Source organism: Miniopterus natalensis, chromosome X, assembly GCF_054644295.1.
Source record: "Miniopterus natalensis isolate mMinNat1 chromosome X, mMinNat1.hap1, whole genome shotgun sequence".
NCBI classification, from domain to species: domain Eukaryota; kingdom Metazoa; phylum Chordata; class Mammalia; order Chiroptera; family Miniopteridae; genus Miniopterus; species Miniopterus natalensis.
The window spans coordinates 52,377,414-52,397,172 of NC_142103.1; the positions used below are offsets into that span (position 1 = coordinate 52,377,414).

At 36.9% G+C, this 19,759-nt stretch overlaps 2 pseudogenes; one reads left to right on the top strand and one right to left on the bottom strand.

Moving 5' to 3' along the window:
- Positions 1-19,759, bottom strand: part of LOC148090484 (vascular endothelial growth factor receptor kdr-like) — a 269,330-nt pseudogene that overhangs the window by 133,481 nt on the left and 116,090 nt on the right.
- LOC107541025 (large ribosomal subunit protein uL13 pseudogene) lies at positions 17,648-19,383 on the top strand (annotated as a pseudogene).

Here is a 19,759-nt window from a genome sequence, read left to right on the forward strand (position 1 = left end):
AAACAAATGAAATCTGAAGAAGTTCATCACCAGTAGACCTTCCTTGCAAAAATATGTTAAAAGGAGTTCTTTGAGATGAAATTAAAAGACACTAATTGAAAACATGTATGTATGAAAACACAAAAAATATATACAACAATCTGGTAATGGTAATTATACATAAAGTTTTGGAAAACTCTTATTCTGTACTAGGATGGTTTGTTAATCAGTTAACTAGCATAAATGCTAAAGAACAAGAATATTAAAAGTAGCAAAAGCTACTATAATTTGTTAACAAATACAACAGATAAGACCAGCTAAATTATGATATCTAAGACACAAAAAGAAGAAAATAAAAGGTTAGTTTTAGATGCAGTCAGATAAAAATGGACAGTTTTATCCATCAGATATATCAAGGAAATCTCAAGGTAACTAAAATATCAAGATATATAGTAGACATACAAAAGATAAAGGGAAGGGAATCCGAGCATACCACCATGGAAAATTAACAATTCACAAAGGTAGGCAGGAAATGAGGAAAAAAGAAACAATGGAACTACAAAATAGCAAAAAAGCAATTAATAAGACGACATTATGAAGCTCTTACATATCAATAATTACTCTAAATGTAAACTGACTCAATTCACAGTTGGGTACTGGAAATATCATAGGAGACACTGTGTAAAGTGTATGATTGTCTAACCACTATGCTGTACACCTGAAACTAATACAAAATAATATTAAATGTAAACTTAATTGAAACATTTTTTTTTTTTTTAAAAAGTCAGTCTTAAAAAGACCAAAACAAACCACACAGGGAAGCTGGATAGATTTTTTAAAATGGATGCAACTATATGCTTCCTACAAGACACCCACCTGAAGGTTTAAGGACACACATATACAAGTGAATAAGTGGAAAAACATTTCATTCAACTGGAAACCAAAAGAAAGTGGGAGTGGCTATACTTATAGCAGACAAAATAGAGTTTAAGCCACAAACAATAACAAGAGCAAAAGAAGATTATTATATAATGATAACAAGTTTATTCCATGAATAAGATTAAACAGTCATAAACATATAAACACCCAAAATCAGAGCAACTGATACATTAATCAAATACTAACAGTTTTGAAGGGAGAAACAGACAACTATGCAATACTGTTTAGGATATAAATATGCTTATTTCAACAATGGATAATTCAAACAGAAAATCAATAAGAAAAGATTGAACTTGAACCATACATTAGACCAAATGGAACTAACAGACATAATAGAACATTCCAAAGGTTCCAGTTCAAGTTTACATGTAAGAAGATCCTGAACTCACTTCCTACCATAAGTTTAGTATAAGCCGATTTCCTCTGAACAAAACAAAATGAACAAACAAACAAACAAACAAGAACCACCTACCTGAGCAACTCTTACTCATCAAGTGAATGAGAAAAAACACACATTGAACTGAGCAGAAGAGGCTGAGAGAAAATTTCACCGTAAACCTCACCCCTAGCACAGTGACCCACAATTAAAAGGGAACTCCGGAGCTGCTTCCTGAGGAGCTAACAATTGAAACCCCACATTGGGCTTTCCATCTCTTTTGACCTGCAACTGAGAGACATTAGCCCCAAAAATCTAGCTTTGAAAGCCAACAGGGATAGTGTCCATGAGACCCACAAGGCTGCCTCAAACTGAGAAACAGTTTTTAAAGGACTCAAATGCTCAGGCTCACCCACCTGAGAGCCTAGTACAGAGGGAGCTGATTATAAAACACCCTGAAGTTCTGTGAATAAAGCTCATTTTCTTATCATTTTTTTTAATCCTCACCCAAAGATATTTTTTTCCACTGCTTTTCAGAGAGAGTAGAAGGGAGAAAGAGAGAGAGAGAAACATCGACATGAGAGACACATCCATTGGTTGCTTCCCGCACTCTCTTAGACAGAAGTTGGGATCAAGACTGCAATCAAGGTATGTGTCCTTGGACAGAATAGAATCCAGGACCCTTCAGTCCACAGGCCGAAGCTCTAACCACTGGGGCAAACCAGCTAGGGAGCTCATTTGTTTATCTTAAAGAATTTACCTAAGGGGTAGACATATAATTTAACACACAAAAAGGGCCTGCTGCAATATTTTCCAGGGATGGAAGCTGGTGGATGCCATGTTTGGCTATCCCTATGCTTATCTCCATTGAGTGGATAATTTCTGTGCTCTCCCTCTGCTTCACTTCAACTCACTATTTTCTCTCAGAAAAGAGCATGTAGCTTCTTCTAGCACCCACATTTTTAACACTGCTGCCAAGTAACACATCTAGCTTGACTGGTTCTGGTGGCTAGCAGGGTTTATGCTCACTGGTCACACAGTACTATAACCAATGAAGAAAGAGGTCTTAATAAGCTACGTCCTCCAGATACAGAAAGAGACAATAGTACAAGGAGCCCAGTTTTTCTGTGAAAGGGGCCTATAAGCTTCTCTTCATAGTTGTGGCCTGAAGACTTCTTATTAAACACCCAATTTATGCTTGACTGTTATTTTTTCTAGAGACGTCAAAGGTCAGGAACTATCATTGTGCTCTCCCTTAGCCATGCCACAGAACAGCAGTATCCTTAGCAAGAAAAGTTATACATATATCTAATGCCTCAGTTTTATATCTGGCATTCTGATTTTTAAAGCTGTCATCCAAGGGATACCCCCTAATCACTTGGCTGTGGTGGCTTCAGGGCTTCTTTCCGGGATCCAACCAGACCACAACAAATGGAGAGACAGTTCCTGGCTGTCTGTTACCCTCAGGGCACTGCAAAGACTGCAGATTAAAACATAACCTGGTCTATTCCTGCCCTTTCTGTTCCCTTCCACCTTCCCCATTCCTTGCCTTCTCCTCATCCTCAACAAAGCAGCTGAATCTTAGAGAAAAGATAAAGGCAGACAGATGGTAGCAGATTAGGTGGAAGCTACACTGATACTTTCCCAGGACCCAACTGGAATTACAACAAAAATATAGAAAAACCATCCTAAACAACCAACTGAAGACTAGCTGGAGTGCACTCACATAACCAAGGATGTAAAATGGAGACAGCATAGAGACTGGTAAAAAGTGTGGAAGCACAGGAGAGCTAGCTGGGCTCCCACAGGCAGCAGATTAGTGTTCAGAAGGATGTCTCAGCTGTGGGAGGCTCTTCCTGACAAGTTTTGGGTCTATACCCCAAGCTGGGCTTTTTAGCTCAGAGCATCAGAACTTGTAAAGATGTCCACACAACATCTGGTTGTGAAAAGCAGCAGGGTGTCTGTCTGCCAGGGAGAGACAGCTGGAAATGCAGGCACCCTTTTAAACTGCCACTGTACAAAACTTCCTGTGCAGCCACTCACCTTGGGCTCTGGAGGAGGGAAGGCAGAGTGGACTAAAGCTGTGTGAGAAAAGTCCAGGGTTGGTGATTCTGGGGATAGAGCTTGAAGGGAGGCCACCTGAATCCCTGTGCTGAGTCATTCCCCCAAACTGCAGGAGCCAACCTTCTCAGGCAGAACTTTACCATTCATGCAGCATTAACCAGGAAGTAAGCAATAGCTCCACTCTTTGGAATCCCTCTTGTCCCACCCTGTAGAGCTTATGCCCTGACTACAACCAGAGGCCCATTAAATGACTGAGACTAACAGACAGCCTGCAGGCATAGGAGGATCCCTGTGTGCTTTGAGTATGTACCTGACTTGCTCCTGAGGCTGGGGCTAGTAGAAGCAGACTTAATGCACAGCTTGGTCCTTTCCACATGCACCCAGGCTTAGCAGAGAGAGCCATAAGCTGTGAATCATTGATAGCTACAAAGAGGTTCCTCAGGGCCAAGCACAGGGTCTGACAATTGTTGAGACCAGAGTCTCTCAGTAGAGATCCAGAACCATTATACCCAGTGGACAGCTCAGACAACAACAAAGCAGGACCCAATATTCATAAGCAGGGAGATATTGGCAGATTACAAACCCTGCAAAGGAGAACTCCACTTCATGTGATTAGCATCTGCAGAGAAGCCTGCATGCTATGTTGGAGGTTGGGCTTCAGAGTCAACCAGCCTGAGGATCCAGCCCATGCAAGAATGAGCCAATAGCAATCAAGACTCAATTACAACAGGAGGGCCCATACAACATGCAAAAGGGACATTCTTAGAGCACCCAGTTCTGGTGATCATGGAGACTGCAGCCCTGGGTCTTACTGGTGACCTACTGGCCACCTTACCAAGACATGGACTCTTAGAATATCTGTCTAATACATAGAAATAAACAAAAACAGGCAGCCGAAATGGGGAGACAAAGAAATAAGACCCAAATGAAGGTACAAAAGAATCCTAGAGACGATGAACTAAATGAAGAGGAAGTAAACAATTTATTAGATATAGAGTTCAGAATAATAATTATAAGGATGCTCAACAGCAATGAAAAACATATAGCAAGCAAAAAAAGACCAGTCAGAAATGCAGAATGTCATATTTGAAATAGAGAATACATTGTAAGGAATAAACAGCAGGCTTGATAAAGCAGAGGACCAAATCAGTGATTTGGAAATCAAGGTAGAATAAATCACCCAATCAGAGCAGCAAAAAGAAAAAAGACTTTTAAAGAGTGAGGATAATTTAAGGGACCTTTGGGACAGCATGAAGCTTAAACAACATTCATGTGATACAGATACCAGAAGGAGAAAAGAGAGAGCAAGGGATCAAGAATCTATTGAAGAAATAATGTCTGAAAACTTCCCTAACCTGGTGAAAGAAAAAGACATACAAGTCCAGGAAGCAGAGAGAGTCCCAATCAAGATGGACCCAAAGAAGCCCACACCAAGGCACATTATAATTAAAATGCCAAAAACTAAAAACAAAGATAGAATCTTAAAAGCCACAAGAGAAAGGCAGTCAGTTACTTACAAGGGAGTTCCAATAAGACTGTCAGTTGATTTCTCAACAGGAACATTTCAGGCCAGAGGGATTCACATGAAATATTCAAAATGATGAGAAACAAGGACTTACAACCAAGGCTATTTTACCCCACAAGGCTAACATTTAAAATTAAAGAATAAATAAAGAGATTCCCAGACAAGAAAAAGCTAAAGGAGTTTGTTATCACCAAACAAACATTAAAGGGCTTGCTTTAAGAATTAGAAGAAGAAAAAAAGGAAAAAAGAGGAACACAGTTAAAAAAATAAAGTGACCACAAATATATACTTATCAATAATCACTTTAAATGTAAATGGCTTAAGTGCTCCAATCAAAAGGTATAGGAAGCTGACTGGGTAGGAAAACAGGACCCGTGTATGCTGTCTTCAAGAGACCCAACTCAGAACAAAAGATACACACAGACTAAAAGTAAAGAGACAGAAAACGACATTTTATGGAACTGAAGAGGAAATAAAATGTGGGGTAGCAATACTTATATCTGACAAAATTTGCTTTAAAATCAAGGATATAGTAAGAGACAAAGAAGAACACTACATAATGATAAAGGGATCAATCCAACAAGAGGATATACCCCTTGTAAATATTTAAGCAACCAACATAGGAACACCTAAATATTTAAAGCAAATCTGGATGTAGATAAAGGGAGAGATTGACAGTAATACAGTTATAGTAGGGGATTTTGACACCTTACTGACATCAATGAATAGATCTTTCAGGAAGAAAATCAATAAGGAGATGGTGGCCTTAAATGTCACACTAGATCAAATGAATTTAATTGATATATCAGAGAATTCTACCCCAATGCAGTAGAATATATATTCTTTTCAAGGGCACATGGAACATTTTCTAGGATAGACCACATGTTAGGACACAAAACAAGCCTCAATAAATTTAGGAAGATTGAAATCATATCAAGCATGTTCTCTGACCATAATGCTATGAAACTTGAAATCAATCACAAGAAGAAAACTGAAAAACACACAAAGATATGGATGCAAATTAACATGTCACTAAACAATGAATGGGGTAACAATAAGACCAAGGAAGAAATCCAAAGATATCTTGAAACACATGAAACTGAGAACACAACAACCCAAAATTTGTGGGACAAAAGGAAAGCAGTCTTAAGAGGGAAATTCATAGCATTACAGGCCTATCTCAAGAAACATGAAAAAGCTAAAATAAAATATCTAACTTTATATTTAAAGGAACTTGAAAAAGAACAAGAAAAAAATCCCAGAGTGAGTAGAAGGAAGGAAATAAAAAACATCAGCACAGAAATAAATCAAATACAGTTTAAAAAAATACAAAAGATCAATGAAATCAAGGTATGGTTCTTTAAAAAGATAAACAAGATTGACAGGTCTTTAAAAAGACTCATCAAGAAAAAAGAGGAACACTTTAAATAAAATCAGAAATGAAAGAGGAGAAGTAACAATGGAAAACAAAGAAATACAAAAGATTGGATGAAAATATTATAAACAAATATATGACAACAAATTTGACAATCTGGAAGAAATAGATACATTCCTAGAAAAACACAACCTTTAAAAACTAACTCAGGAAGATTCAAAGCCTGAATAAACAGATTACAACTAGGGAAAATGAAACAGTAATAATAAAAAAAAACTTCCAAAAAAGAAGAGTCCTGGACCCAATGGCTTCACAGGTGAAATTTACCAAATATTCAAAGAACTAACACCTGTCATCCTCAAACTATTATATTAAAAAAAATCTTAGACCATGAACAAGTAAGGTTTATTCTGCAGATGCATGATTGGTACAACATCCAAAAAACAATAAAAGTGATACACCACATAAAAATTTTAAGGCTAAACCCCACATGATTGTATCAATAGATGCAGAAAAAACATTTGATAAATCCAACACCCATTTATGATAAAAACTCTCAGCAAAGTGGGAATAGAGGGAACATACCCCAATGTAATACAGACCATATATGACAAACCTACAACCAACATCATACTCAAAGGGAAAAATTAGAAATCCACTGCAAAAAGGAAGTAAAGAAACCCACAAATACATGGATATTAAAAAACATACTAATAGCCTGGCCAGGCATGGCTCAGCGGTTGAGCATCGACCTAGGATACAGGCTATTGGGGTTCGATTCCCTGTCAGGGGCATGCAGGAGGCAGCCAATCAATGACTCTCTCATCATTGATGTTTCTATCTCTCTCTCCCTCTCCTTTCCTCTCTCTGAAATCAATAAAGATATATATTTTTAAAAAAAGTATATATATATAAAAACATACTAATAAAACATGACCCTGTCAAAGAATAAACAAAAGAAGAGATTAAAAGATATACAGAGGCAAATGAGAATGACAGCACAACATATCAAAACTACTGGGATGCAGCAAAAGCAGTAAGAAGAGGGAAGTTTATATCATTACAGGTCTATCTCAAGAAACAAGAAAAATCCCCAGTAAACAACCTAACATCACATCTTAAAGAACTAGAAAAAGAAGAACAAAACCAACCCAGAGTCAGCAGAACAAAGGAAACCATAAAAATTAAACAGAATTCAATGAAATAGAGAACAAAAAGAATTAAAAATTAATAAAACAAAAAGCTGGTTCTTTGAAAAGATTAATAAATTGATAAATCCCTGGCTAGGCTCACTAAGGACAAAAGGGAAAAGACCCATATAAACAAAATCAGAAATGAGAGAGGAGAAGTGACCACAGACATAAAAAGTATACAAAGTATCATATTGGAATATTATGAAAGACTATGTTCCACCAAATTCAATAACCTATAAGAAATATATAAGTCCCTAGAAATATGTAACTTTTCTAGACTAAGCCATGAAGAATTCAAAAATCTAATCTGCATGTATTTGTGGGTTTCTCTACTTCCTTTTTGCAGTGAGGAAATTGAAACCATCATCAAAAACCTACCAAGAAATAAAAGTTCAGGACCAGATGGCTTCACCAGTGAATTTTACCATAGGTTCAAAGAAGATTTAAAACCTATCCTCAAACTCTTCCAAAAAACTGAAGAAGAGACAATACTTCCTAACATATTTTATGAGGTCAATATATCCCTGATACCAAAACCTGTCAAGGATAAAACAAAAAAAGAAAACTACAGACCAGTATCTCTGATGAATACAGATCCAAAAGTCTTAAACAAAATACTGGCAAATCAAATACAGCAGTATATAAAACAAATAATACATCATGATCAAGAGGGTTTGATTCCAGGGGCACAAGGATGGTTCAACATATGTAAATCAAACAATGTAATACACCACATCAAGAAAGGAAGGATAAAAATCATATGATGTTATCAATAGATTCAGAAAAAGCTTTTGATAAGATACAACAGTCATTTATTATTAAAACACTCAATAAAGTAGGAATAGAAGGAAAGTATCTTAACATAATAAAGGCCCTATATGATAAACCTTCAGTTAATATCATACTTAATTGTGAAAAACTGAAAGCTTTTCCTCTAAGATTAAGAACAAGACACGATGTCCACACTCACCACTCATTCAACATAGTTCTGGAAAACCTTTTCAAAGCAGTAAGGCAAGAGAATGAAATAAAAGGCATCCAAATAAGGAAGGAAGAAGTAAAAACTGTCATCTTTTGTGGAGGACATGATTCTGTATGTTGAATACCATAAAGACTCCACCAAAGAACTATTAGAAACAATAAACAAAACAGTAAAGCTGCAAGATATAAAATCAATGTACAAAAATCCATTGCCTTCCTGTATACTAACAACAAAACTTCAGAAAAACAAATAAAAAAAATTATTTTCCAATTACAACAAAACGAATAAAATACCTAGGAATAAACTTTAAAAAGGACATGACAGACCTATATACTGAAAACTACAAAGCATTATTAAAATAGGTTGAAAAAGACACAACAAAATGGAAAATATCCCATGTTCATGGATTGGAAGAATCAACATAGTTAAAATGTCAATATTACCCAAAGCAATATACAGATTTAATTCAATCTCTGTCTAAATATCAATTTTATTTTTGAAAGAAATAGAAAAAAAATCAGATTTGTATGAAATCACAAAATACTCTGAATAGCCAAAACGATCCTGAGAAAAAAGAATGAAGTTGGAGGTATCACACTATCTGACTAAATTATACTACAGAGCTATGATAATCAAAATAGTATGATATTGGCATAGAAACAGAAACACAGATCAGTGGAACAGAACAGAGAGCCAAGATGTAAAATCATATGTATATGGGCAGGTAATTTTCAACAAAGGAGCTAGAAAATGGAGTAAAGATAGTGTCTTCAATAAATGGTGCTGGGATCATTGGAAAGCCACATGTAAAAGAATGAAACTGGATTACAGTTTGTCCCTATGTACAAAAGTTAACTCAAAATGGATCAAAGACCTAAATGTGAGATCCAAAACAATAAGTTACATAGAAGAAAACATAGGTATAAAACTTATGGACCTTGGTCAGAAACATTTTATGAACTTGACCCCAAAGACAATTGCAGTAAAGGTAAAAATAAATCTAAGGAACTATATCAAACTAAAAAGCTTCTGCAGAGCAAAAAAAAAAAACACAAACAAACAAACAAAAAAAACCTGCCAGCAAAACAAAGAGGCAGCCAACATGATGGGAGATGATATTTGCAAACAGTTGCTCCAACTGAGGTTTAATTTTCAAAATATATAAAGAACTCATAAAACTCAACACCAAAAAAAAAAAAAAAAAAACCTAATCAAAAAGTGGGCAGAGAGCTTGAACAGACACCCCTCTCAAGAAGACATATGAACAGCCAATACATATAAGAAAAGATGTTCAACCTCACTACCAATTCGAAGAATGCAAATCAAAACTAGAATGAGACACCACCTCACACCTATTAGAGTGGCTATTATCAACAAGACAAGCAATAACAAATGTTGGAGAAGTTGTGGAGAAAAAGGAACCCTCATTTACTACTGGTGGGAATGTAGACTGGTACAATGACTATGGAAAGCAGTCTGGCAATTTCTCAAAAAAATTAAGAATAGAGATACCATGAGACCCAGCAATCCCTCTCCTGGGTATATACCTGAAAAACTCAAAAACATGTATTTGCGAAGATATATGCACCCCTATGCTTTTTGCAGCTTTGTTCATGGTAGCCCAGATGATGGAGACAATCAAAGTATTCTGTGACAGAGGATTGAATAAAGAATATGTGGTACATGTACACAGTGGATAAGCCATAAGTAAGGATGAAATACTGCCATTTGCAGCACCATGAATGGACCTTGAAAATATTATGCTAAGTGAAATAAGTCAGTCAGAAAAAGCTAAGAACCATATGATTTCACTCATATGTGGGACATAAAACTGAAACTCTTGGACACAAACAGCAGTGTGGTGGTTACTGGGGGAAGGGGGTAGAAAGATGGAGGCTGAAGGGGTTCTTAATATATGTTGATGGGGAAGATGACTTTGGGCGGTGGGCATACAAAGCAATATACAGATCTTGTATCATAGAAGCCCACACCTGAAACATACATGTTAATATTGGCCATTATCACCGCATTAAATTTAATTAAAAATAAATAAATTAAATTAAATTAAAAGGCTATATGTACCTTATGTTAACTGCAGTGTTATTTACAAAAGCTAAGATTTGGGAGCAGCCTAAGTGTCCATCATTAGATGAGTGGATAAAAAAATCTTAGGTACATTTACACAAGGAAGTACTACTCTGCCATAAAAAGAAAAAAACTTTTACCTTTTGCAACAGAATGGGTGGATCTGGAGAACATTATGCTAAGTGAAATAAGCCAGTGAGAGAAGCACAAGTACCATATGATTTCACTCATATGTGAAGTTTAACGGACAAACTAAAATACCAAGCAAAATAGAGACAGATTAATAGATATAGAGGGGGCATACAGCTCGGTGTGGGTGGGGAAGGGGTGAACGGATTGAGCAAAAGGCAAAAAGAGAGAGAGAGCCCATGGACACTGACAACATTGTGGTGACCGCTGGCATAGAGAGAGATGAGTGGAGGTGGAAGAGGGCATATAGGAGATAAGAAATGATGGAAAAAGAATAAATAAATAAATAAATAAATAAATAAATAAATAAATAAATAAATAAATAAATAAAAATGTATAACAAGCAATATATTTCAAAATAAATAAATAAAATGGGGAAAAAAGAAACACAACCTATGTCTGTGGGAAAGGGGCCTACTTGCTAATCCTGGAACTTTGGCCTGAGTGGTTGGCTTCTGGTATGGCATACACACCTAGATGTCAACTGACCTGCTTTCAGTAAATGGAGGCTGGTAGACATTTCCTTTGTTTTCTCTCTCGGCCTCACTCCAAATTGGCACCACTGGTAAATCCTCTCTAACTCTCTTAAAAACTACTTAATTCCAATCCTTCTCAAAGTATTTGAAAAACTAGAAGAGAACACTTCCAAACTCATTTTATCAGTTTAGCATTGCCCTGCCTATTTATTTTATTTTATTTTATCTTTTTGAGTTTCATTGGATCTTGTTGAATTTTGGATGACACGTTTATTGAAAGCTTTATCGAATTTCTTTCAACAATAAATATAATTTTTAAAAAAAGATATAAAAGAAGGCATTAGAAAGCATTGTAAATAGAGCAGAATGTATGTAAGAGAGAATTGGTGAGCTCAAAGTAGAAACCAAGAGATTATTCAGGATGAAGGGGAGAGTGAAGTAAACTTTTTTGGGGGGGGTTTGATTTTCATTTTATTTTTATTTTTGTTTAAAATATTACAGATGTCCCTTTTTCTCTCCGATGACCCATTCCACCCCATCCCAACCCCCTCCCCAGTCCCTCTCCACACCATTGTCTCTGTTATTGGGTTGTGCTTATATGTGTATAAATTCTTTAGTTATACTCTCCCCCTCCACCCACCTACCTTCCTCCATCCCTCTGAGATTCGTCAGTTTGATCCATGCTTCCATGTCATTGAATCTATTCTGTTCATCAGTTTATTAAGTTCTTTAGATTCCATATATAAGTGAGATCATATGATATTTGCCTTTCTCTGCCTGGCTTATTTCACTTAGCATAATATTCTCCAAGTCCTTCCATACTGTCCAAAATGGTACGAGATCATTCTTCTTTACAACTGCATAGCATTCCATGGTGTAAATGTCCCATAGCTTTTGTATCCACTCATCCACTGATGGGCCCTTAAGGCTCATTCCAGATTTTAGCTATTGTAAATTATGCTGCTATGAACATAAGGGTGCATATATTCTTTCTGATTAGTGTTTCAGGATTCTTAAGCTATATTCCTAGAAGTGGGATCACTGGGTCAAAAGGCAGCTCCATTTTTAATTTTTTGAGTAAACTACGTACAGTTTTCCATGGAGGCTGCACCAGTCTGCATTCCCACCAGCAGTGTACTAGGGTTCCTTTTTCTCCACATCCTTGCCAGCACATGTCCTTTGTTGATTTGTTGATGGTAGGCATTCTGACAGGTGTAAAGTGATACCTCATTGTGGTTTTAACTTGCATCTCTCTGATGATTAGTGACCTTGAGCATTTTCTCATATGTCTCTTGGCCATCTGTATGTAATCTTTGGAGAAGTGTTTATTCAGGTCCTTTGCCCATTTGTTAATTGGCTTGCTCGTCTTCCTCTTGTTGAGTTGTATGAGTTCTTTGTACACTTTGGAAATTAACCCCTTATCAGATAAATTCTTGCCAAATATGTTTTCCCAGACTGTGGTGTTCCTTTGTATTTTGAGGCTGTTTTCTTTTGCTGTGCAGAAGCTTTTTAATTTGATGTAGTTCATTATGTTTATTTTCTTTTGTTTCTCTTGCCCTAAGAGATATATCAGTGAAAACTCCACTATGTGAGATGTCTGTGACTTTAATGCCTATGTTTTCTTCCAGGATTCTCATAGTTTCGCCACTTATATTTAAGTCTTTTATCCATTTTGGGTTTATTTTTGTGTATGGTGAAAGTTGGTTGTCTAGTTTCATTTTTTTGCTGTCTAATTTTCCCAGCACAATTTATTGAATAGACTGCCTTTTCTCCATTGTATGCTCTTGCCTCCTTTGTCAAACATTAACTGACCATAATGGCTTGGGTATATTTCTGGGGACTCTGTTCTCTTCCATTGGTCTATATGTCTGATGTTATACCAATACCAAGCTGTTTTGATTACAATAGTTTTGTAGAACAATTTGATATCTGATAAAATGATCCCTCACACTCTGTTCTTTTTTCGCAAGATGGCTGCAGCTATTCAGGGTATTTTTTGGTTCCATATAAATTTTCAAAATGTTTGTTCTAGATCTGTGAAATATGCTGTTGGTATTCTAATAAGAATTACATTGAATCTATAAATTGCTTTGGGTAGATATAAACAAGTGGAAGAATATACCATGCTCATAGATTGGAAGAATTAATATCATTAAAATGTCCATACTACCCAAAGCAATCTATGATTAAATGTTACTATATGCAGGAAAAAAAGAAGGTAGATGGGGATAAAAATCTGTATGGGTAAAGTGTGTGATGGTTTGCATTTTGTGTTCAAGTTATTCCATAATCCTCACACTTAGTAGGGTCATCTTTAGCCACCTCAAGCAATAAAAGTGGTTGCTGAAGAGTTTTGGTATTATAATGACCAAATTTCCATTCCCAAATTTTTCTGTCATCTATTTGACACAGAGTATGCAATTCATTAGAGATCCTTTCCTTGAAATGTTTCTAAGAGGCTTCAGGAAACAAAAGATTGACTGGTCCAGCCTATAACTAACACAGAAGAACCCTATTTTGGTTCCACATCCCACACAGCAGTTGTCTCAAATGCTAAGAAGTTATGGAGAATTCCCTCTAATTCTACCTCTAATTAAGGGCTGAGTATTATGTTGCATCATCTTGGTGATGTTCTTCTGGGTCCAAGCCTTGCACTTGTACTGCCCTCTATCTTTATGGGTCACATTCTTAATCACCAGTGTCAATGAGATAGAGAAGTTATTTGTTAAGCATTCTGTGTATATAACAGAAATCTTCTGTCCAAGGGGGTTAAACCAAGTGAGTTGAGGGTAGATATATTCAGCTGCCTTGCATTTGAGCTGAGCATCATAGCCCTCAATTACTGAGACCAGGTGTTCTGCTTCCATGAATCCAGCCACATCTGTGAAGGTGAAGAAATGTCACTGAATATGACAAGGCCAGAGAAACTGTTATATAACAACATGCTTTGTTCTTTTTCTTGAAGACCAAGTTGCAGAAACAAAACATACTCCATCAAGGACAAGTGTCCAGTAGCAAAGTCCCAACTACTTTAAGTTTTCAGTGTCATTTTCTGGGTTTCATTCTAAATGCCAAAAATGACAGCGGCCACTTTAAACCACATACAGTTCTGAATTATTCCCCAAGTAAGTGAGGGCAGAGCTTTTAAAATCATTTCATATAAGTCTTTTATTATGAAGAATGTAGGCAAGTGTTTTGACTTATATAATGTGATCAGGCTAAACAGTTCCCCACTCCAATATTATCACCAGAGTATTACAGAGTCTGAGAGTCTGCCATTATAGAAGACTATCATATTTATTGCCCAACTTACAAACCTTCACAGAAATTCTCTCATGTTAACTTTAAAATCAAGCCTGAACAAATAATATCATCAACCTAATTTCACAGATTAAAATAGAACATATACCCAATAAATAGCAGAAACAAGACTGAGACAGCAGGTCTATTGATTTGAGTTTGAATTTTTGCCATTTCATGCTCCCTTTCCACAAGTAAGTTCTTATTTTGGAATCTATACTATAGATGCTCTTTGTTTGAATTAAACATGAAGTCTTCAGGAAAACAGTATGTAAACACAAAATTCCTCTAGAAAGAAAGGTAGTACAACAGCTCTAAGCAAGATAGTAACACTGGATAGTCTACCACAGATGTGATTTAGAAAGAAAATAAATGGTTTTGTCAAAATGAATCTCTGAATACCCAGAGTCTGACTTGAAAAATAGCATGCAGAAACACTTTTAATCCTTTTTGCAAATAGAATTGATACAAATTGTAAAGAAATAATTGACTACCATGCCAATGTTCTTACCCCCAAAAGATACATCAGTTTTCACATCTGAACATTACAACACACACACACATGCACACACACAAATTTGCACACACTTTAAATAGAAATGACTACAAATAGCCTGGGGAGATTAGTTGTTGGATAAGAGCAACCAGTGGTCCTGATCCAGGCCTATAGGTTTTAATCCATTGGTTTTGGGGAGGAGGGAGTGTCTGTTGGGGGTCAGGAATGATAGAAAGTATTCCTGCAGTCAAAGCTTTGAAATTAGAATTAAATTATTAAAAAAATTCTAGTTGTCATGCCATCGTATTATCATTTCTTGTGGTTACTTGTTTCAAGCATCCCAAGAATTGCTCAATGTTTCCTCTACCAATATTTTTCTTGATAAAGTCTACCTCTGTTTTGAATATACTGATATTTTTATTAGGGCTCACAGAATGTTTTTTATAAAAACAAATAATTTCTTAATGCCTTTTATCTAATATCTCTTGCATCTCTCTAGGTTCAGTGTTGTTTTTTTAATATATTTTGGGGGGTGGGACAAGTAGAAGAGGGTTAAGGGAGGGTAAATGGTGATAGAAGGAGACTAGACCATGGGTGTTGAACATACAATATAATATAGAGGTGTTGCATTACAGAATTGTGCACTTGAAACCTATTTAATTAATCCATGTAACTTCAATAAATCCGATAAAGTCTACGTCTTGATCAATCACAGCATGATGTTCTTGACTGAAAAAATATGGCTGGCTAAACAGCTGAGCTGACCATTTTCAAATTCTCGGCCTGTTATCTAATCCACTCAGTAGTGAACCTTCATATCCCTGAACACCAGCATCAAGTTTTTGATGCATAAGGCCCCTTCAGGCATGTGTAAATGATTGCTGACTATGGAATAATTGCCCCCCCCAGACCAACTCTTCCTTTAGATGTTTTTGTGGTGGGAGACACCTTTTTTCCTATAACCAAGAATAAAAACCTCACTATTATCTTTGATTCTTCTCTCCCCCTCAACTTCCACATCGCACCTCCCATCAGTTGTCAAGTCCTATCAATTGTTCCTTTGCCACAGCTTTTCCTCACCTTTTCTCTCAGTCTCCACTAAGCAGCTATCCCATTGTGGGCAGTCATTACTTCATGCTTGAACAATTAAATGGTTTCCTAACTGGGTTGCTCTTCTCCATTCTCACCATAAACCAAAAAATCTCCACCGGCCACCTCATTCATCCTCCTGAACCATAACTTTGATCAAAACCACTATCCAAAGCTCTCAATGACTCCCCACTACTCCCAAATAAAGTTTATATTCTTTCCTCACTTATTCAAAGTAAGCCCCTCTAAGGCCCCACACTTCCTCACCAACTACATCATCTAGCTTCTCCAGTAATCTTCTGTTTTCAAATGCCCAATTGTTCCATACACTCCACGAATATATCACATTGGCTTATGGTAATCTTCCAGTGCGAAGTAAAAATTTATTTCCTTAGACAGTTCTCCTCTGACTAGCCACTCTAAAGTAAGCTTCTCCACTCTACCTTACTATTCTCTCTCTTATGCACTTATGATAAGTATAAAATGTCTATTCATTTATTTGTTCATTTGTTTAATCTTTCTTTCCATCATTGCAATGTAAACTCTATGAGGACAAGGACCACACAAGTTTTAGTCAGTATTATGGCCCTAACATCTAGCACAGTGCTTATCATGTCAGAGACACCCAACAAATATTGGTAGAATGAATGAATGTTGATTGGTTAATTCCAGTCTGTACAACTTTTGCTCATGCCACCCTCTTCCCTTAAAATACTGTTCCCAACCTCCCTGTTTTTGGGAATAACACCTATTCATCAATCAGTGTTCTTTTGTTTTTGAAGCGTCTTCGGCTGCCCTTGCCCAAACTGACTTCTCCCTTTTACTGGGCTAATACTATTCTAAATTATATATATTATGCCTTGAGGTATTAGTTATATGTTTCCCTTTACTCATCAGTTAGTTTGTAAGATGCTTGAGGACACCTCATGGAAAACAAGAAAGCAATTAATACTCATTTACTGTGTTTCATGAGTTTAGAGCAAGCTGTCACATGATGTATTTTTATAAATGTATCTGAGTCTTTTTCATGACTGTCCATCTTGTCTCTGTCATTAGCTTCTCTTGACTCTTTAGATTATAAAACTACTTCAGGTCAAGAATTCCTTCTTGGTTATTACAGAATATTTTTTGAACACTCAACAATCATTAACAAATTTTTTAAGATGTTATGATTAATGATCACCTTTTCTGTAATGCAGTTGACAGCAAATATTGATAGGGATCCTGGAGACTAACTTTTGGGAGATGAGTTTAATATAGCTATGGTTACTGGCCTTAAAACTATTAAAAAGTCATGCACCAAAAGGTCAGAGGGTCTCAGAAAGGTAAACATCTTTGCTTCATGCCAAGTCAAGTCATTCTTCTTGACAAAAGTCCTCATGTATGTCTGAAATCTTGAGAGGTAAAGACAAAGCCCTGAATTCCATGCCATGAAGGTGTCTTTGAGCTATCCTCTCTGAAGTTAATAATGTCTAATTTAACAAATAACTGAGTATTGGGATAGATGAGATATTTTATTGTTATGGACTAAATTTTTGTGTTCCCCAACAGTTCATATGTTGAGGTCCTAAAACCCAATATGGTGCTATTTGGAGGTGGGACCTTTGAGAGGCAATTTGAAGTTTATATGAGGTCATGAGGGTGAAACCCTTATGATGGGAGTAGTGTCGTTATAAGAGGAAGAGAGACCAGAGCTTTTTACCTCTCCACTACGTGCAGAAACAATGAGCAGGCAGATATCTGCAAGCCAGAAAGAGAACCTTCACCAGGGAACAAAATTGGCCAACACATTAATCTTGGTCTTCCCCTGGCTCAAGAACTATAACAAATTCATATTGTTTAAGTGCTCCAGTCTGTGGTATTTTGTTATGGAAACCTGAGCTGACTAAGACATTGATATTTAAAGATTTTTTAGAGGAGACACAAGAATGTTGCTCTGTCATCTGCGTGACTGAAATTGACCTGACCAGTGAACCTAGCAGGAAGTTATGGTGGTTTCATTGGCTGCATTTGAGTCTCTATTATCCTCTCTCCTCTTTCTTCCCCTTCCCCTATATGGCTATATGGATTTATGGGTTTGAAATCTGGTATTTCAGAGGATGTGCCACTGCCTTCTTTCTTCACCCCAGACTAATAAAGATATCTCCAGTGACTCATGCAAGTAAAAATTGCTTTCTCATATGGTTTGTATCCTAGAAACCATGACTTTATGGACACCAGGTGAAGAAATTCAAGCTTAAAAATATAGCTATTTTTGTCATCATGTCTTCCAATGTCTGTCACTAGGAAGAGTAAGCAGACAAACTTTGTTGCAGTTTCAATGGGATTAGGAGTGTAGGTGGATGCAAATTTAGTATAAGGGTAAGCTTTCTAATAGAAATGCCCCAAGATGAAACAAGCTGCCTTTGGAAGTAGGGAAATAGTTTTCTATCACCAGTGACACTCAAGCTGAAGTTGAATGACTTCTTGGTGACAATGTTGTGGTTACAATTATTAAAGCATTATGAGAAAGGAGAGGAGGGTTTGACTAGGTGATCTATCAGGATCTTTAGGATCTTGGCAACAGGTGATTCTAGGACACTGAGAAGGGACAATTAACAAAAGCTTTTCTATACTCTAGTACATTGGCCCTTAATTCTCTAGGAATACCCTCCATGCATTTTGCTTCTAGAAAAGTCAGAAGCTGTCCAGAAAACTCTATCTGAGGCATATAAGAAGCACAGAGCATTTTTTGAGTCTTAAAAACTTTTGGCTATTTCCCAGATGGCTGAGGCCATTTCCTGGGTTGTCTGGAGGTCATTGTGGCCAAGCAGGTACTGTGGGCATCAACATTTCTGGCAACTTCTACAGAAACAAGTTGAAGTTCCTGGCCTTACTCTACAAGGAGATAGACACCAATCAATCCTGCCACCCTTACCATTTCCAAGCCCTCAGTAGCATCTTTTGGAGGACTGTGTGAAGCATGCTGCCCCACAAAACCAAGCAAGGGCAGACCACCTTGGAACTCCTCAAGGTGTTTGATGGGATCTAGCTGTCCTGTAAAAAGAAAAAGTGAATGGTGGTTCCTGCAGCCCTCAAGGCTGTGCCTCTACAGCCTACACAGATGTTTGCGTACCTAGGACACCTGGCTCATGAAGTTGACTAGAAATAACAGGCAGTCACAGACATTCTGGGGGAGAAGAGGAAGGAGAAGGCCATGATCCATTAACAGAAGAAAAAGTGGCTCATCAGGCTAAGAAACAGGCCAAAAAGAATGTGGAGAAGGAAATTGACAGGTACACAAAGGTCCTCAAGACTCGTGGACTCCTGGTTTAAACCCAATAAAATTGACTTTTAATTCTTCATGCTTGGAATGGCCTGCCCTTTCTCCATCATGGCCCTTAGGATTCTAGGAACACTTGGGGGCACTCTGGGCCTTAGAAGTCTGAGAAAACAGAAGAGGCCTTAGTCACTGCTGTTTAAAAAAGGAGTTTTAAAGAGTGTAAATGGCTCCAAGAAATGTACAGTATAATATTCCTGTGATGTACTCATGCGAGTTTTAGGAAATCAATAGTTGGAACAGCTAGTTCAGTTTTAATATTTACAAGTAAGCTGGAAAACACAAGTTTAAATTTCCCACATGGTCAGATACTATACTTTGCAGCTGTTAGGATGTAAGGTAACATTTGGGGACAGGATGAACCTGGTGTCA